The 22,480-nt window shown below is 36.6% G+C and overlaps 1 pseudogene; it reads right to left on the bottom strand.

Moving 5' to 3' along the window:
* The window catches only part of LOC140674208 (uncharacterized), a 48,069-nt pseudogene that overhangs the window by 24,361 nt on the left and 1,228 nt on the right, over nucleotides 1-22,480 (bottom strand).

The following is a 22,480-nucleotide window of genomic DNA, read 5'->3' as shown; positions in this document are numbered from 1 at the left end:
TACATATTCCAAGCGTATCACTTAAATTACACACTCAACCTCTCACAATATAAACTTGTCTTAAATTTATGCATTTATACACACTTACACACTCCTCATCCATCCATTGTAAATATATCACGGCATATTACATGTGCATTTATACCATTATTACATATATATATATATATAAACCTTTACTACTAGTTATAATGATATACATACATACATATAGTTATATAATAGCGAGTTTAACGTCTGTAGACTAATTTAGATCTTGTAATCCACGAATAACATTATGCGACATCATAGATAATTGTTAATTAATAAGTTAATTAGCGTAATGCTCTCATATCTCTACAATTATTTAAGTACAACGCTATAATACAATGCGGCGATAAGTAATTAATCAGATAAGTTATCGTAACGCTAGTAATAATTGCGATATATCTAGAAATAACGATATAGATATTACATTATAATGCTAGTCCCGAAGGTTCTAGAACATTCAGGAACCGCCGGATCACGTGAAAATTTCGGACAAACACCGTGATAGCTTACTATTGCCCGGCGCGTGATACCCGTGACAAACAAGCATGACCAGGATCGGACCACGTTGCGCGCGCTATAATTCAGAAGGTGGGAGCCCTCAGCGACCACGGGTATATAAACGGGAGCACCGTGTGCTCAAAAATCAGAGTATTCAGTTCTCGCCTAGACAGTTCAGATCATTAGACAGTTCAGATCATATTTAGTATTCGGCTTTCGCCCGACAGTAAAATCTGTTGTACGGTTCGTTCCGACCATTCAGTTTTCGCATAATCAGTATTCGATCAGCAGTCAATACTCGATTCATACAGTACCCAGTAAATTCATTGTACGTACAGACAGTCATTTATACGATTTAATAATCGGTTATCCTTATAACATTCAATCATACATACGCTCTCGCAAGTTTTCGCGCAGTGTAATTAATATTATATCTTCGAATCAGTGGTTTCTAGTTCATTACGATATTATTCACACAAAATCATTAATTCAGAGAGACTTCGAGACTAGCATATCGCGAATACTATTAATTAGCCTTCAGTTCTTACGTTTACTGTCGTATAAATCTATTCTTGATTATTTGTATCCACTGTTACTATTATATTTCCTTTCTCTTTATCGATTTCCACGGCGCTCACAATACATATCGAATTCTATCTATCACTTTTAAGGATATTTTATCTAAATTTTCGTTTGCAGTGAATTACTTCTATCAACAATATAAGCGTATTATCTTTTCCTCTCCATGCAATTGTTAATGCCGCCTATCTATAATATCGTTTACGCGTCCGAAACTAGTCTGTGCGTGAAATCATAGTCGAAGGAAAGTTCTATTAACTAATGTTGTAATACTAATATTGTAGATCCACATTCTTGTGTACACCCGCGTTACAGTGTGCTTCCCAGTGGTTCCTGTAACACATAACAATTTAGTGAAGTGAGTACGTTGTCGTAATTATTAAGATATATTCGTGTAATCATTAATCATATTGTTTACGTGTAATTACTCGAAATATACATACTTGTGTCAGTTCGCGGCCCCTGTCCATTCCGGGCGTCGGTCATCTTTTCGGTGTCAATTCTTCTCGCCGTTAACCTCTCGCGTCTATACCTGTAAATATAAAGACAAGCTTTCTATTCTAATTTTAATATTGAAATTATCGGGCAAATTAGTGCTACTTATCTGACGAGGTCATCCTTCCTTCAAGCCTACTTCGGGCTCTCTCTTTCATCCTGCGGCGACGCGCGCCTCCTCCAGGGCGTTCTTGTATTCCCTATAGCTTCTTCCTATATATATTTTTTTTTTTCTCTTTTCTTTCTTTCTTTTTTTTTCTTTTCTTTTCCCTTATCCGCTCACCAGTGGCAAGGTCCGCGACGTCCGCCTTGACATACCCAGAGCCTCAGATATCTGTAACTTATAATCGAAGAGATTAATATTTTATTCGGACGTCTTCATAGGGAATGTCATTAGACAGAGAGCGATAACCATTCTTACCTACACCGTAGGGCGCCTCCTCCAGGGCGACCTACATCCTTCCTACGTAGTGTGCCTCTTTCAGGGCGATTCTACGTCCCTTCTAGCAGTGCGCCTCATTCAGGGCGGCTCTGCCTTCATCCTTCGTAGTGCGCCTCCTTCAGAGCCGGACTACCCCTCTCTAGGTCGCACGCCTCTCTCAGGGCGAACGACTCTCTTCTCCGAGGAGCGCCTCTTTCAGGGCATTCCGCCTCCTAGCGTGCAGCGCGCCTCTGTCAGGGCGATCTGCCTCCTCTCAGTCCACGAACCGCGCCTCTGTCAGGGCGTCTCTCACAATTCCTCCGATCGCTCTTCTTGATCTAAAATATAGAATAAATATTAAATTAAAGTAAACTCATTAAGGCTCACCCTGTCCCCGCAACCCGTCAGATAAGGTCAAGTCAACTCGTTTACCAATTTACTTTAACGCATGTTTTTTTTTCTTCACTTTTCTTTTTCTTTTTCCTTTTCATCACTCGCGTTACTATTACTAACCCCAGTCTATACCCCTCCGCGTATTCAACTATGGCGTCGATTATGATTTCGCTTACCTTCTTAGCTGCGTCATGGGTCGGTCACGTCGAGCAGGGCGTGCTCACCAATTGAAGCGCCTCATCCGGTCACTATACCAAGGCGGCTCCTACCTGCCGGTCCGAACAGCTGCGTCGCCACCAGGTAGTCAGAGCCCAGCATCCGTCGGGTATTTCACTTACCCTCCACCGGGAACCCATACATCGGAGTCATCAACCCCTGACCAGCTACACGACGCCGTCACTCCACCGGCATCCAGTAGCGGGGTCGTCGCTTCCTCACATAGGCCCTTACCGCCTATCGAATACCGTCCGTGGCCCGTGCCCCCGCCGTTGATAGACTTCGGGATTACGCAACCGAGGATCATTTCCTCCCAGGCTTTCTTCGGGCGAGTATGCATCCTGTCGTCCGCTGAAGCACCTATCAATTCGCCTCCTGATAACCGTCCGTGATTTAATTGTCTAATCGTCTTGAAAAATATAATATAACTGTACATATATGTTTATTATAAAATAATGATAAATACATAAAAATCAGTATACGTAAACAATCTGCATTCATTGTCTACTCACTTCACATCCTCCCTATTATCTATTACGTCCCGACCTCTAGTTTCCGGTGCACCGCTACGCTGATCGTGACAGGTTTACCGCTCGGCCACCGCGATCCGCGTACACCAACCATCGTAACCGCACCTCGCTCGCGAACGCAGAGGACGTAACAACTGGTGACAGCGGCGGGACGTAACAACTGGTGACAGCGGTGGGATGTAACAACTGGTGACAGCGGTGGGATATTACCGCTAAAAATCAGTGCAAAAATAAAAGTTACTATTCTTCGTTATCGAAAACGAGTACATTTTCTCAAGAAAATCTTTCTTTCTTAAAATCATCATCGCGAATTATTTCTTTTACTAGTCTCGAAGGAAATTAAAAGTAAAGTTACAATTAAAGTCTTTTCAAACCTCAATAAATAAACAAATCGGTCGTTGTCCATCAATCCTTATACCTTAATACTACTTCAAAATTCTTCGTAAAATATATGTATCCATGTTATATGTATCCAAACTAATTTAACCACTAACCTCTTAGGTGATAATTACCTGTTCATAATCGTGATAACTGGTGATTGTACGCGATTCCGCTTTCGCATACCCGCAACAAAAAGAAATTATATACGCACAATCGTTCGCAACCGCGAGTCCTGCTATACCATCGATAATAAATACTTACCTTTAAATATGGCTCAATCCGATGATCTCTCGGGAAACATAGAACGCGAAAACCATGAGGAAGCTTTTAGAGATCTACGCGAAAAAGAAAGAGAATTAAAAATCCGAACTGAAATGTTGGAAAACATGATGCGCGCGTTCGCTAAAAATCTACCCGGTTTGCAGGCCTCGAGCCCAGCGGACGTAACAAATAACGCGCCTCCATCGTTTAACATGTCGAACGCCTCGTATAACGATATCAAGCCCACGACCTCAGCCGCCGGAATCGACGGTTCTCATTATCCTATGGGATATCCGAAATCATATCTGCGCGACGCTCTCGAACTGGTGCCGAAATACGACGGGCATAACATCCCCGTGCTACAATTCGCTAGGGCATGCAAAAGGGCAAAAGAATCGGTACCGTTGGTAGACGAAGCATTATTTGTCCGTATGCTACGAAATAAATTAACGCACCACGCATATTTAGCCGTAGAGGATGAAATCCACCCGACCGTGGAAAAATTTCTCGACTGCCTCAGGCGAACTTTCGGTCCCGCTAGAAGCTCGAACTATTATCGCGGACAATTAAGCATGGCATACAAAAAGCCGAACGAGCACATACTTGACTACATCGGGCGTGTTAAGGATCTGAAAACGGCCATAATTGAAGGAGATCAAGTCCAACTCGGTAGACCGTTATCCGAAAATGAGATTGCCGGAATAGAAGGTTTCGCGTTAGAAGCGTTTTACGAAGGACTTCCACGCGAATATAGAATAGAACTTCGCGCTGAAGGATATAGTAGCCTCCCCGACGCCTGCTCTAAAGTGGTCACAATTAATAAACGCCTAGAAAGAGAGGAGATAAGATACAAGAGCACTCGAAACGCGAACGGTAACAATAATCACAATAGTAACGCTGCACCGGCCCCCGTGACGCAAATTCTCCAACGCGATCAGACTGCGGTAGCGAATACGCCGCCCGGTCCCGGGAATGCACACGAACGAAAAATTTGCGGGTACTGCCAAAAGATCGGACACCTCATACACGAGTGCCGTAAACGACAGTATCGCGAAAAGTACAATAACAATAATAATAATAATTTCAATAATAATAATAATTATTCCAATAACTCTCATAATACGCACGCTAATAGTAATATGAATAATCCACCTCCGCGAAATTCGGGAAACCGAACAGAGGTCTCGGTCAACGGAGCGTCCCGAGGCCCTTTCCAAATCCGCTCCACCCTCTGCATGGAAGGGAAACCAGATCCCTTCACGTCCTCCGAGGAGACGACGGAAACGTACCGGCCGTCGAGCTCGCATCACCGTCTTTCCGAGGACCAACAGCCTTCATGCTCGATACAGGAGCACAGCCTAATATAATAAAGAAAGGTTGCATTAAATCCGATATTCAAATCAACAACAAGGAGACTATCCAATTAACGGGTATCACCGAAAATGTTGTCACCACTCTGGGATCCGCCATAGCATACGTTTCGGAAACCCCAGTAGTTTTCCACGTGGTAGCCGACGAATTCCCTATAATCACACAGGGCATATTAGGTTCGTCGTTCTTCACTGAACATAACGCGTGCATTAATTACGGTAATAAGTTAATCACGTGGCGCGACTGCGCGTTTCCATTCAAGGACAAGGAGTCCATTGTCATACCCTCACGTATGAAGCTGGGAATCACGGTCCGCATAGCTAATCCGGAAATTAAAACGGGTTATCTCGCCCCGATACGCGCCCGCGACGCGGTCTTCGCCGGAGATGCACTTGTCACGTGTATCAACGACAAGGGCATATATCGGCATCACGAATACATTAGACGAAGAAGTAGAAATTATAATACCTACCGTTACGCTAACAGAAGTAACAAAAATATCACAGGACCCCCCTTCCAGGGAGCCTCTGAGGCAACCCTCTAGCCCATCGGGCAATAGTCCCGTCAAAATTCAAGCGAGCAAAAGCCTTCGCACCCAAGAAGCACGCACTGCACCTGCAACGAGTCAAGATAATTTTACTACATGCAAAAATAAACAACCAAACAAACTACACAATAACACAAAGACCAAGATACACATTGAAAACAACAAACAATCAAACTCATCATTTAACAAACAAAATACGCTACAAAACCAAAATACATTTACCCCCTCTCTTCCTCTTCTTAATACACCAACACAAAACGTCGATCCCGACTATCATCTCTACGGGCAGGAGCACTGCCTTCCCCTTGTCGCACCAAGGTGCGGCGTCGACCTAGGTCGACATCCCAATACCTCTCCCGATTATCCCCCATCCCTTTCTACAAAAAATGCAACACTTCAAGCTACAATCGCTTCTACGCACACGTCCCTTGATTCTAATACTATTATCACAAATCATTCTCACATTACTTACACAGAAAGGGGATCCTTATCTCCGCCGGCGAACGACGATGCCGCTCTCGCGTCGGTGCGAACCCCTTCCTCTGGTCTCGGCCCAGGCGGTCAATCTTCTATAATTGCTCTTCCTTACTTTCCTCTAAGCCCCGCAAAAGCGGATGACCCACCCCCTTTGTGCGTAGCTACAAATAAGCAACCTGAAACAAATAATAATATACATCATTTCACTCTCATCGATCAGCGTGCATCTAATCTTGCGAAATACAACGACATACACAAAATGCAAATAGTTAATATGGTAAACGAGAAGATACATTGGAAAAACTTAAGGAACTCACCCGAGATACTCACCCAGCGCGAACACAATCATAAGGAAGACTCTACACCGGACAGAATTACTCAAATAATACGACTCTTGCGCCTCGATCATCTTAACGACCTAGAAAAAGAGAATATTTTTGAACTAATAAAACGACACAATGACAGATTCTACGTACCAGGAGAATATCTGGACCAAACTTCAACAATCACCCATAAAATAATCACTTCGGACGAGATACCTATACACACGAAGCAGTATAGATTTCCGCCAATACATCGAGAAGAAATAAATAAACAGGTCAACGAGCTCCTTCAGAAAAATATAGTGACACCATCCACTTCACCGTACAGTTCCCCCGTCTGGATCGTTCCGAAGAAACCGGACTCAACTGGAAACAAGAGATGGCGAATGGTCATCGATTACAGAAGGCTCAACGAAAAAACGCTAGGAGACGCCTACCCTCTGCCAAATATCAGCGATATCCTCGACCAGTTGGGCAGTGCAAAATATTTCTCCGTCCTCGACCTCGCCAGTGGGTTCCATCAAATCCCAATGGATCCCAAGGATGCGCACAAAACAGCTTTCTCTACACCACATGGCCATTACCAATTCTCCAGGATGCCATTCGGACTCAGAAACGCACCGGCCACTTTCCAACGATTAATGGACCAAATATTGACCGGACTGCAAGGTATAGAACTTTTGGTGTACATGGACGACATAGTGATATACGCAAGCTCGTTGCGGGAACATGACATTAAAATGGATAAATTAATGAAACGTTTAAAAACCGCCAATCTCACTTTACAACCAGATAAATGTGAGTTTTTGCGACATGAAGTCGTCTATCTCGGGCACGTAATTACAGATACTGGCGTACGCCCTGACCCCCAGAAAGTCTCAGCTGTTAAAGACTTTCCAGTTCCAAGGAGTCTGAAAAACGTACGACAATTTCTAGGCTTATCAGGCTACTACCGCCGCTTCATCCCCGATTTTTCAGGAATAGCTAAACCAATGTCGGACCTCCTGAAGAAAAACAGTACCTTCTCATGGAACGAAAATACACAACACGCTTTTGAGACTCTTCGAAGACGACTCTGCGAAGAACCGGTACTGCAATTCCCGGATTTCACGCGAGAATTCCTGCTCACTACGGACGCATCTGACTACGCTATCGCTGGAGTCCTAAGCCAAGGAACAATCGGCCAAGACTTGCCAATCGCGTATACGTCCAGAGTACTCAATTCAGCCGAAAGGAACTACTCGACAACAGAGAAAGAGCTGCTAGCCATAATTTATTGCGTCGGACACTTCAGACCTTACCTCTACGGGCGCAAGTTTACGCTCGTGACGGATCACCAACCGCTCGCCTGGTTAAACCGAGTGAAGGACCCGACCTCTCGCCTTATGCGATGGCGCCTGAAACTCGAAGAATACGAATATACAGTCGCATACAAGACAGGTGTCACGAACAAAAATGCCGATGCCCTGTCCAGAAATCCTATAACCGCTACTGTTTCCATTCTCCCGATCGAAAAAAAACGCATACGTCTCCCTCAGAAAGTACGAGACCTAATTACAAGCACTGACGATGACAGTTCTGATGATGAAAGGCGTCGGAAAGTACCTACCAGAAGGCCTACGGTCGAGAGTGAAATAATCACCTCACGGCCGTATGTTGTAGCTTCCGACTCTTCTGAGGAAATATTCGACAGTAAACCTCTATCATCCGGTCCACCTCCCCCCACATCTTCCCATCCTTCACCTTCCCCACGTTTCACGAATAACCAACAATCACCACCGTTAATTACGAAAGGACTCTTGGACCTCCTTGACGAACAGACGAACAATGAACGCGTCGATAACGTAGCGCAATTTCAGTCACGAGGAAAAACAATATCACACTTACCTTCTATACCCCCAGAACCTCCACCCGACCCCGTGACAGAACCGCCGGACGAAACCACTGTTGACGACAACAGCGATAAGGAATTCGATACCTTGGAAATTCTTCCCGAAGAAGAAACTCTGCAAATGAGACCAGAATTAATAACCACCCATAGCACAAGATGCCGTATAAAAAAACGCAACATACCATTACTGAATTGCAACGATAACACAATCATACTGGTCACCGTTGATAAACACCCCTTCGATAAAGGAGCTATGGAATTACAGCAAGATGGATACCTACCTCCGCTAGACGACTTAATGCTCGGAAGAGCGCGAGTCTATCCATCCATAGACGCGGGACGACACATTATAGTACTACCTGCAAAAGAGAAAAGAACAACATTATTGGACGAAGAAATCTTAAAGGAATGTTTCAGATCAACCCTCGACGTGATGACGGAATTACAACTACATACTGTTAGCATACGAGAGACACCCAGCCTCGACACGATACCATGGGATCGAGTCTTACAGACACTGCAAGCGATACTCTCCGAAAGGCCCGTCACCATCAGCATATGTCATGGACCAACCGTCACCCCTCCGGTAGAGGACCGTACAGCGATAATCCGCGAAAATCACGAATCTGCCGTCGGTGGACACAAGGGCGTCACGAAGACGTACCAGCGAATTAAACAAAGGTTTACATGGAACAAAATGAAAGGCGATATATTAAACTACATCAGGAATTGTCGAACGTGTCAATCTATGAAACTAGTCAGAAGGAAGACTCGACAACCAATGATATTGACCGACACACCTGGACGCGCCTTCGACAAAGTGGCTCTCGACATAGTAGGACCACTCAGAACCACTCCTAGCGGCAACTCATACGTTCTAACGATGCAAGATCTCCTCACAAAATACTCAGTATACGCACCACTACCAGACGCTAGAGGCGAAACCACGGCGAACGCCTTTATCCACTATTTTATCTGTCGTTTTGGATGCCCCCGAAGCATACTCACCGACCAAGGGACGAACTTTACCGGTGTACTCATGAAAAGCGTAACCAAAAAGTTCCGTATCCAACACTTCCGAACGACTGCTCACCATCCACAATCTAATGGGTCACTCGAAAGGTCGCACCTCGTTCTAATGGAATACCTGAAGTGCTTCGTCAATAAGGAAGAAGCATGGGACGACCTCATTGAGCGTGCCAGTTTTTCGTATAATACCTCAGTACACGAAGGTACCGGGTACACACCTCACGAATTGATCTTCGGACGTGTCGCCAGAGTTCCATCGGGACACAACCCCGAAGAAGATCCTGAAACATATCACTCCTACTTAACAAACCTGTTCGAAAAAATCTGTGATATACAGGAAGTCGCTAGAGCTAATCTCATTAGGGCTAAAGAGCGCTCCAAAAATTACTACGACAAACGCGTAAACCCGACGACTTTCAACGCAAACGATAACGTCTTTCTATTAAACGAGAGTAAAACAGATAAATTCGGAAAAGAATATCACGGCCCGTACCGCATTATCGAAATCCTCGACCACGAAAACGTGCGAATTCAAATTAATAAATCAACGCGAATAGTGCACGTCAATAGACTACGGAAAGCCCACTACGGCGAACCAGGATGACTACCTTTCTTCTGTTTCAGATTGGATTACTCAGTTATCTTCTCCATTTTCTGGTTCAGACCGGAACGTACTGTTCTACATTTTTCTCTTAAGCAGAATCAACATAGAGTTCACAATGGCCTCACTGATCGTCTTCCTAGCGTATCTGGCAACCCAGGACTGCAACGCCCTCGTAGGCTACGACTGCAACACGCCGTGCGACAACGGGACCACAATCTCGCTGCTCGATAACAACGCCTGTCGATTACACGGGAAGCTTCCAATCACCCGAGATGTGAGCGTGGAGATCCTCGCGAAGCCCAGACTCACCACAGCGGACGTACTAAGCTGCCGCATAGAGATAGACTACGTGATCAGCCACACGGACCACACCACGAGGGAATCTACAACACCTACCAGCAATAAACGACATTACTTATCTGTATCTGCTCCTGTATGCATGCACATACACGCACAAGGGAAACTGCAATTCGGGAACCAGACCCTTGACGGCCTTTCCGCCAACCGCGTGAATAGCCGCACTATTCCGCCGACCGAAACCGTCAGCGCCCACAACCTGCCATCAGACGACCTGAAAACAAAACGCGTCATAAACGTGTACTTGCACATAACGTTCAAACGGACCATTGTCAAGATCGACACGATGGAAACCAAGATATTCTTACCTAGTGGTGCTAGTTGCACATACATCGACCTTGAATGCACCGACGAAGAGGGCTTTCATAATTTCTGGTCCCCCTTTGTTCACGGAGGATGCACTCAACTACGGCATACCGTCTTGTATAGAGGAATTGCCAAAAGACTACAAATTACGGGACGTCCCACGGCATACGCCTTAACGGTAGAAAACACCAACCTGCTCGCGTTTGCTCGAGCGCGTCACGACGTCTGCAACGCCACTGTGATACAGACCGAAAACCCCCGACTAGTAATACGGGAAATCAACGACTCTTACGTAAAGAATCAACCATCCGTAAATAAGGTGCACCGATCTCACCACTCGTACTTTTCGTACAAGAGTAACACAAAGACAGACCTGAGCGTAGAAAATACCTACGAAGACCTTGTCATGAGGAAATGCCTCACGGAAGTAACAAAATTACACGCCTTGACCGCCATGGCTCACCAAGACCCTCCATCATTTGCGTACGCCGTCACAAAAACACCAGGATACTCAGCGCGCGTACGAGGGGAAGCTGTACAAGTATTTCGATGTACTCCTGTACCCGCACGGATCAGGGCCACGGAAAGCTGTTTCCAGGAGCTCCCAGTAATAATAGACGGGAAGCCCATGTACCTAAAGCCAAGAACACGCGTTATATCTGGCGAAGGCACAGAAATTGAATGCGATCCGCTTGCTACGGCAATGTACAAAATGAGAAACAAATGGTACGTATTCACTCCAGAGTTGAAAGTGTCTGCTATCGATCCTCAAGGCCTCCAATCAAGAACGCTACCATGGGGTCAACATATCGACGAGTTAAACGAGATTCACGAGCACTCGGACGTACAGAATCCAAGCACAGACGACTCTCCAGGACGACCAGACCACTCGAGCCCTGTATACATCGTGGAGGTCTCGGTAACAACAACAGTTATTGGTGGAATTATAATACTCACCTTATTTATCATCTTGAAAAGCCTAGCAAGAAAGTTAAGCTATCGAAACTCGAGCCTGAAAAATAAAAACATATTAACAAATGATGATATGTTAATGACTGATGATAGTGCCAACTCTCAAAAACCAACCAAACAGGAAACACCTGCCAAGACACTCAGCAATTCTCCATTATCGCGCCCAATGATAGATCACCGAATCCAGAAGGACATCTCTCATGAATCCACGGATACGATGACGATTCACCACTCTTCCAAGGAGAGGACTCCCGCCATATCTTCAGAGATCGCCAACCTGCGAGAAGCCTACTTGCACTTGGAACGAAAGATCAACCGTCTATCAACCGCACCGTAAGCCGAGTTCAACGAGCTCACCGTCGCATCATTTCACGCTGCTCCACTTTTAAGGAGGGGGGTGTCACGTCCAGCGCCTCCGCTTGACACCAGTCGCCGTCCGTTGACTCCATACGTCACCTGTTAAGTAGACATAGTAAGCGTTAAGCACCTATAAAATTCTTTTACTTTCCTTTTCTTTTTTATATATACATATATATATATATAGTTATTATCAAAAATAGATTAAGCCGATAAATACCTTTTATTATGTTTCCGGCTAAAACATCCTTTTCCTTTTTTTTTTCTTTTTCTTCTTTTTTTTTTTCTGTTTTATCCCCATCACTGGTTCTCCCCTATCACCTACCTAAAAATGAAGGAAAATAATTAATTAATTGTCCAATGAAAATTCTCACCTATTTTCCGGCCACCCGGTATATCACCTTCTGGTCCGCCTCCTCAGCACCTGAAAAAGAGAAGAGAAACGACCCACCAAGTCGGTCGAACATCTTAATTTTATTATAATTACCCATTTAGTTTTGTCACTCTAGTTGCAGTATCTGAAAAATAAAAAGGAAACATAATATTAAGTATGCGTCAATAGAATAACGTAAATTAAGTAATAGCGATAATATAAACCAATGTTCACTCCACCTCGTCGTCATCACTCTTACTAAACACAAACATACACGTACACATCACCATAGACACACGCATCGAGAATTAACCACCACCCGGTATAACAAAAATATAAAGTAAATCTATATAACAAGCTAAAATCACTCAAGAAAAGAGATCGTAACTGCGAATGAGCGGAAATACAACTCCCGATACATGTTCACCTTAATAAATTGACACCCGGTATATAAACTAACATTGTCATATTATCCAAACATTAGTATAAAATAGTGTTTAACAACCGACCGATTCCTTTGGTTAAATTCCATAAGCTTCATATAATAAACTCCGATCGGTACTTTCGGGACACCCTGTATATGAACTTTCATTAATTATTAAAACTGAGCAAGCCAAGTAACTCGTATGTGCAATTGCAACTTCCTATGCACAGTCTAAATCACTTTTCTCAATATATCAAAAGTTGTCGCAACATCGAAAAGCACCCAATTTTTAACGGTTTAAACATCACATAAAAAACCCGCCCAGTGACCTTAATTAAATATTTCCTGGCGCCTTGGCTCATAAGGAACCAAAAAAGGTAGCAACTTATAGGGCTACAGCCCCGCCATAAAAAGTTAAGCGCACATTGTTATAGACCCATTTTGCTTCAGGAACACCTCATATTTTCAACTTTAATAATTTATTTATTTTAATCCGCACCTCCAATATATAATTATGCCTTCACTATTAAATGCAGTTTTATATCCCAAAGCCGAATTAATACCACAATAACGTACATGTCTAACGATTCTGTCACCCAAATATAATAACTTGTCAATTTTACTCATATTCCACCGCAGCGCAGTGATTTCATTAAATCCAAATTTTAACAATAATAAAAGATTCGATCAAACCCATCTTCTGCATAATAATTCCTTACCATGAATCCAATTTGGTTTGCCAATAAAAATCCGGTCAGCTATCATTTATAATTATTTCATATATCAACCATGGAGATAACTTGGTGCATGCACATATACATATATATATATATATATGCGACTCGCTGCAGATATCATAATCCACAGATGTTTTAAAGGCAAATTATAATGACCTGACAAGAACTCCTCGAGGCTCAGACAATATTTAAGTAATCAATTAAAACCAATAATAATTAAAATGAACCACTCATAATACATATATATATATATATATATTATAGTGAAAACAATATAAATATCCCATAAAGAGTTTAAAACGAATAAAGCTCTGGAAGATAACTAAAGTTAAATAGTCACACTCAATATATACAATTACTTAATTAACTCTTACTTATACAAGGTGTCTGAAATAACTTGAACGTGATAATATTCTCAAAACTTCGTTATCATTTTATTGAGGATGAATGATAATTACAATATACATATGCATAATAAACAAAATGACCATACCTATATATACGGTGGTACGATAATACACACATCATACACTACATAAACCAAGTATAAACGCATAATGAACACCCAGAAATAATTACATAGATACACGCTCCTTAACAAACACACCATAAAATTATATAACAATAGTCACTTAATATACCCGGTGATACAAAAATACGCGCGTTATAAACTTATCATCTACACAATGTTTAATCAGTATCTGACTATTATAGACGTATTATCCACCCAGTAACACGCAAATACACACACTCTATAAATAATTTATATACATAGTGACCCATTAGTACGCACAAATAAAGCACTCTCAATAAACCTATTATAAACTTATTACAGGCATATTCATATATTAACATACACATAATCAATGTATCATATACATGGTAACGCAATAGTTTCGGATCTTATAACTAATTCATACATATTCCAAGCGTATCACTTAAATTACACACTCAACCTCTCACAATATAAACTTGTCTTAAATTTATGCATTTATACACACTTACACACTCCTCATCCATCCATTGTAAATATATCACGGCATATTACATGTGCATTTATACCATTATTACATATATATATATATATAAACCTTTACTACTAGTTATAATGATATACATACATACATATAGTTATATAATAGCGAGTTTAACGTCTGTAGACTAATTTAGATCTTGTAATCCACGAATAACATTATGCGACATCATAGATAATTGTTAATTAATAAGTTAATTAGCGTAATGCTCTCATATCTCTACAATTATTTAAGTACAACGCTATAATACAATGCGGCGATAAGTAATTAATCAGATAAGTTATCGTAACGCTAGTAATAATTGCGATATATCTAGAAATAACGATATAGATATTACATTATAATGCTAGTCCCGAAGGTTCTAGAACATTCAGGAACCGCCGGATCACGTGAAAATTTCGGACAAACACCGTGATAGCTTACTATTGCCCGGCGCGTGATACCCGTGACAAACAAGCATGACCAGGATCGGACCACGTTGCGCGCGCTATAATTCAGAAGGTGGGAGCCCTCAGCGACCACGGGTATATAAACGGGAGCACCGTGTGCTCAAAAATCAGAGTATTCAGTTCTCGCCTAGACAGTTCAGATCATTAGACAGTTCAGATCATATTTAGTATTCGGCTTTCGCCCGACAGTAAAATCTGTTGTACGGTTCGTTCCGACCATTCAGTTTTCGCATAATCAGTATTCGATCAGCAGTCAATACTCGATTCATACAGTACCCAGTAAATTCATTGTACGTACAGACAGTCATTTATACGATTTAATAATCGGTTATCCTTATAACATTCAATCATACATACGCTCTCGCAAGTTTTCGCGCAGTGTAATTAATATTATATCTTCGAATCAGTGGTTTCTAGTTCATTACGATATTATTCACACAAAATCATTAATTCAGAGAGACTTCGAGACTAGCATATCGCGAATACTATTAATTAGCCTTCAGTTCTTACGTTTACTGTCGTATAAATCTATTCTTGATTATTTGTATCCACTGTTACTATTATATTTCCTTTCTCTTTATCGATTTCCACGGCGCTCACAATACATATCGAATTCTATCTATCACTTTTAAGGATATTTTATCTAAATTTTCGTTTGCAGTGAATTACTTCTATCAACAATATAAGCGTATTATCTTTTCCTCTCCATGCAATTGTTAATGCCGCCTATCTATAATATCGTTTACGCGTCCGAAACTAGTCTGTGCGTGAAATCATAGTCGAAGGAAAGTTCTATTAACTAATGTTGTAATACTAATATTGTAGATCCACATTCTTGTGTACACCCGCGTTACAGTGTGCTTCCCAGTGGTTCCTGTAACACATAACAATTTAGTGAAGTGAGTACGTTGTCGTAATTATTAAGATATATTCGTGTAATCATTAATCATATTGTTTACGTGTAATTACTCGAAATATACATACTTGTGTCAGTTCGCGGCCCCTGTCCATTCCGGGCGTCGGTCATCTTTTCGGTGTCAATTCTTCTCGCCGTTAACCTCTCGCGTCTATACCTGTAAATATAAAGACAAGCTTTCTATTCTAATTTTAATATTGAAATTATCGGGCAAATTAGTGCTACTTATCTGACGAGGTCATCCTTCCTTCAAGCCTACTTCGGGCTCTCTCTTTCATCCTGCGGCGACGCGCGCCTCCTCCAGGGCGTTCTTGTATTCCCTATAGCTTCTTCCTATATATATTTTTTTTTTTTCTCTTTTCTTTCTTTCTTTTTTTTTCTTTTCTTTTCCCTTATCCGCTCACCAGTGGCAAGGTCCGCGACGTCCGCCTTGACATACCCAGAGCCTCAGATATCTGTAACTTATAATCGAAGAGATTAATATTTTATTCGGACGTCTTCATAGGGAATGTCATTAGACAGAGAGCGATAACCATTCTTACCTACACCGTAGGGCGCCTCCTCCAGGGCGACCTACATCCTTCCTACGTAGTGTGCCTCTTTCAGGGCGATTCTACGTCCCTTCTAGCAGTGCGCCTCATTCAGGGCGGCTCTGCCTTCATCCTTCGTAGTGCGCCTCCTTCAGAGCCGGACTACCCCTCTCTAGGTCGCACGCCTCTCTCAGGGCGAACGACTCTCTTCTCCGAGGAGCGCCTCTTTCAGGGCATTCCGCCTCCTAGCGTGCAGCGCGCCTCTGTCAGGGCGATCTGCCTCCTCTCAGTCCACGAACCGCGCCTCTGTCAGGGCGTCTCTCACAATTCCTCCGATCGCTCTTCTTGATCTAAAATATAGAATAAATATTAAATTAAAGTAAACTCATTAAGGCTCACCCTGTCCCCGCAACCCGTCAGATAAGGTCAAGTCAACTCGTTTACCAATTTACTTTAACGCATGTTTTTTTTTCTTCACTTTTCTTTTTCTTTTTCCTTTTCATCACTCGCGTTACTATTACTAACCCCAGTCTATACCCCTCCGCGTATTCAACTATGGCGTCGATTATGATTTCGCTTACCTTCTTAGCTGCGTCATGGGTCGGTCACGTCGAGCAGGGCGTGCTCACCAATTGAAGCGCCTCATCCGGTCACTATACCAAGGCGGCTCCTACCTGCCGGTCCGAACAGCTGCGTCGCCACCAGGTAGTCAGAGCCCAGCATCCGTCGGGTATTTCACTTACCCTCCACCGGGAACCCATACATCGGAGTCATCAACCCCTGACCAGCTACACGACGCCGTCACTCCACCGGCATCCAGTAGCGGGGTCGTCGCTTCCTCACATAGGCCCTTACCGCCTATCGAATACCGTCCGTGGCCCGTGCCCCCGCCGTTGATAGACTTCGGGATTACGCAACCGAGGATCATTTCCTCCCAGGCTTTCTTCGGGCGAGTATGCATCCTGTCGTCCGCTGAAGCACCTATCAATTCGCCTCCTGATAACCGTCCGTGATTTAATTGTCTAATCGTCTTGAAAAATATAATATAACTGTACATATATGTTTATTATAAAATAATGATAAATACATAAAAATCAGTATACGTAAACAATCTGCATTCATTGTCTACTCACTTCACATCCTCCCTATTATCTATTACGTCCCGACCTCTAGTTTCCGGTGCACCGCTACGCTGATCGTGACAGGTTTACCGCTCGGCCACCGCGATCCGCGTACACCAACCATCGTAACCGCACCTCGCTCGCGAACGCAGAGGACGTAACAACTGGTGACAGCGGCGGGACGTAACACTCTTATAATTATTAAAATTAAAATAATTAAAATAAACCTTACTTCATAAGATAATATTTGAGCAACAGATCGCATAGACCCTATTATTGAATAAATTGAATTTGCTGACCATCCTATAAAAATAATGAAATACCCGCCAATAGATATAAAAATAATTATTAATAAAATAGAATAATTTAAATAATAAAAATTAGTAGCAAACGGATATAATAATCATATAGATAATATAGTTACAAATCTCATTGAAGGAGTCAAATAAAATAATCGATAATTAGATTTATAAACATAAAATAATTCTTTATTTAATAATTTAATAGCATCGCTGAAAGGTTGCAAAATACCAACTAACCCGACCTTATTAGGACCTTTACGTATTTGTACATATCCTAAAAATTTCCGCTCTAATAAAGTTAAAAAAGCAATCCCTAACAATAAAATTAATAATAAAATTAATAAATTTAATAAATTTAAAACTAAATAATAATAAATATTTTTAATTATTACTTATATAAATTATTTTTATATATTTATAAATTCTAAATTTATTACACTATTCTGCCAAAGTAATCTACAATTTTTATAAAATTAATATTATTCTTTAATTTAAAAAAAATTTCAAATAAAAAGTCCTTTCGTACAAATTTATTTACACTTTAATTATAGATAAAATCCGATCTGGCTTACGCCGATCTAAACTCAAATCATGTAAAATTTTAATAGTCGAACAGACTAAATAATTAAATTTTTCCATCTAATTTTTATTTTAATTCAACATCGAGGTCGCAATCATTTTTTATAATATGATCTTAAAAAAAATATTACGCTGTTATCCCTAAGGTAATTAATTTTTCAATAATTTTTTTTAAAACTTATTCATATTTTCATAAATATATGATTATCTATTAAATAAAATTAAAAAAGTTTATAAAATTTTTTAATCCTCCCAACTAAATATAATTTTATACTAAATTTAAAAACTAATGTATTTTAATAAAAATTATATTAAATTCTATAGGGTCTTATCGTCCCATAATATTATTTGAACATTTTTATTCAAAATTTAAATTTTTATTATTTAATTTAAAAAGCTTAAATCTCATCCATTCCTTCATTCCAGCCTCCAATTAAAAGACAAATGATTATGCTACGTTAGCACAGTCAAATTACTGCGGCTATTTAATACACATCATTGAGCAGAACAAATCTTTAATTATTTTCTAAAAACCATGTTTTTATTAAACAGGTGGACTTAATTTTATTTAAATATATTAAATAAATTTATTTTGCCTAATTCTTTAATTAAATATAAATTATTAATTATTATCAAATTTTTAAAAATAAATTTTATAAATAATACTAATTTTATCATTATTAATTTTTAATTTAAATTAATAAAAATATTTTTTTAATTTATTAAATTTATTTTAATTTTAAAATTATAATTAAACTATGCTAAAATAAATAAATTATTAAATTTTTTCAAAAAATTTTAAATTTTAAAACCATTTTTATAAAATTTTTATAAATAATATTAATAAATTTTTTAAATTTTAAAATTAATTTATAGATTATCCCATAAATTTTTAATATAAATCAATATATTTATTGTAAATAAAAATTATTTTAAACTTTAATAAAAATTTACATATTTAAATTTATATCTAAATTAAATTTATATAAAAAAAAATTAAATATCAAAAAAATTGATTAAAATATCTTCTCTAAATAAATATTAAAAATAATTTTTTTATATTAAATTTTATTTATTTATTTAACTCTTTTTCTTTCGAGAAATTTATTTATCAATAATTTTTTTTAATAAACCCTGATACAAAAGGTACATTCAACTAAAATTACTCTAAAAAAATTTTTATATTTTCATTTACATTACATTATCATTAAAATTAAAATAATTATTTTAAAATTTTTTACTAAAACTTTTTTTTTTTTAATATAATTTTATTTAATAATTTATAATATTTTTTCTTATATTTATTTATTATTAATAATTTATTTATTAATTATAATAAAATTTAAAAAATTTTTAATTAATCTTTTCAATGTAAATGAAAAATTTTTATTTAAACTAAAATTTTTTTTTATTCTAAATACATTTTCCAATATATTTACTTTGTTACGACTTTTTCCATAAATTTTTATTAATGAAAATGACGGGCAATTTGTACATATTTTATTTAAAATTCAATTTAAATATTTTTTTAACTTTACAATTAAATTCAATATTTATAAAACTTTTAAAATTTATTTCAATTAATTAAATTAAATGTAACTCATTTAAATCTTAACTATTCTACATTTTGATTTGAATTATAATTATAATTAATTTTTAAATTATTAATCTTTTAATATAATTTTTCAACAACAATATATAAAAATTAAATTAAGTAATTCTATTCGTGGATTATCAAATTAATCAACAAGTTCCTCTAAATCATAAAATACCGCCAAATTTTTTATTTTTAATGATTAACATTTAATATTTAATTATATTTTATTTTCATTTAAATAATAGGGTATCTAATCCTAATTTATTATATAAATTTTTTTAATTTTATTATTAATTTAAATAAAATTATTTAACTTTTAATATCTATTCATATTTCACCATAAAAAAATAAATTAGTTAAATATATTTATTTATTTATATATTTTATATTTATATATAATTATTTAAATTTATTTTTATTTAAAGTATAAACCGCAATTACTGGCACTTTATTTATTAATAATAAATTATAATTTTCTATTATAAATTTTTATTTAATTAATTATTATAAATACTAATTTATATATTATTAAATTATTTAAATTTTATATAATTTTTTAAAATTTTATTTATACTTTAAATTATAAAATAAATTTAAAAAAAAAATTAATTTTGTAATTATATTTATTAATTATTAAAAACAAATTATAAAAATAATTTAAATTTAAATTTAATATGAATATAAAATTTAATTTATAATATACATAAAAAAAAAAATTAAATAATATTCCCCTCCCCCTTTTTTATATTATTATCATTATTATTAATTATTAATAATTATTTAAATATATTAAAATATTTTATTAATAAATAATTTTTTTTTTCTATATTTTAGGTTTTTAATATTTTAAATTAAAAATAATGATTAATAAGTTTTAATTAATTAATATTAAATAATTAATGTTAATTAAATATTTTAAATATATATAATTAATTATATATTTATAAAAATAATTAAAATATTTTATTAACATTAAATAATAATTATTAAATAATATTAATGTATATATAAATAAAAACTTAAATTTTTAATTTTTTTTACTTTCTATAAAATACTCTCCTTAAATTTATATAAATAAGATTTTTAATTATTATTAATTATTTTATTTATAGATAAGTTTTTTAATTTTAATTTTAATAATATATTTTTTTTTTATAAATACATATAATTAAAAGAGTCAATTATTAAATTTAAATAAAATTACTCTCTCCCTCTGAATTTTATTTTAACTAATTATACTTTTTTAATTCTATAATAACTAATTATTTTTAAAAAATCAATTTTTATAATAATTTTATTTATAATATTTTATTATTTAATTTATTAATTAATCTTTATAACTACTTTAATTTTAATAAATTCTTTTATTATTTTTACTAATACAAATTTAATTTAAATTATTTATTTAAATTTACTTATAACCTTTTTTTAAATTAAATTTACTTATCATATTTAATTTTAACTAATGATTAATAGTCAATTTTCAAAAATATTATACTAATTTATATTTATTTAATTAAAGTAAGTAAGCTAATTCTCTAAGCTTTTAGGTTCATACCCTAAATATAGAAATTTTATCTTTCTCTTATTTAATTAATTATTTTTGCTATTTAAATTTTATTAATAACTAAAAATTTATTTAATGATATGCCTGATAAAAGGATTATTTTGATAGAATAAATCATACATAATTTATATATGTTTTCATTTAAATTAATTTTTTTATATTTAATAGATTTAAACTATCTCAAAAAATTTCAAAAATTTTTATGCTTTATAATACATTAAAATATAATATTAATATTCAATATTTATTCAAAGTTTAATACAACTAAAAAATTAATTTTATTTATATGCATCATAATTTATTCATAAAATTTTTTTTAATGTCTTATTTAATTTATTTTTCTTTTATTTCTTTATTTTTATACGATTTATTAATAATTTGTATTATTATGGAAATTAATAATTTTTTATTCATTTGTTTTTTATCAATTAAATTAAAAAATAAAAAAATTATTTTTTTATATTATCTCATTCAAGCTTTAGCTTCCTTAATAATAATGTTAACTTTAATTATTAATAATTTTATATATATACAAATAAATTTTATTATAATCAATTTTTTTATCTCTATTATAATTAAATTAGGGATCCCCCCATTTCATTCATGAATCCCTTCTGTAGCTATTTTTTTAGATTGATATTCATTATTTATTTTTTTAACAATTCAAAAAATTATTCCTTTATACATAATTTCACTTATTAACCCTCCAATTTTTTTACTATATTTTATAATTTTAACATCTGCATTTATCTCCGCCTTTAAAATAATTAATTCAATAAATTTTAAAATTTTATTAAGATTTTCTTCAATTAA

Source organism: Anoplolepis gracilipes, chromosome 2 (genome assembly GCF_047496725.1).
Source record: "Anoplolepis gracilipes chromosome 2, ASM4749672v1, whole genome shotgun sequence".
NCBI classification, from domain to species: domain Eukaryota; kingdom Metazoa; phylum Arthropoda; class Insecta; order Hymenoptera; family Formicidae; genus Anoplolepis; species Anoplolepis gracilipes.
The sequence above is the reverse complement of the archived record's forward strand: the minus strand, read 5'-3'. Positions and strand labels throughout refer to the sequence as shown.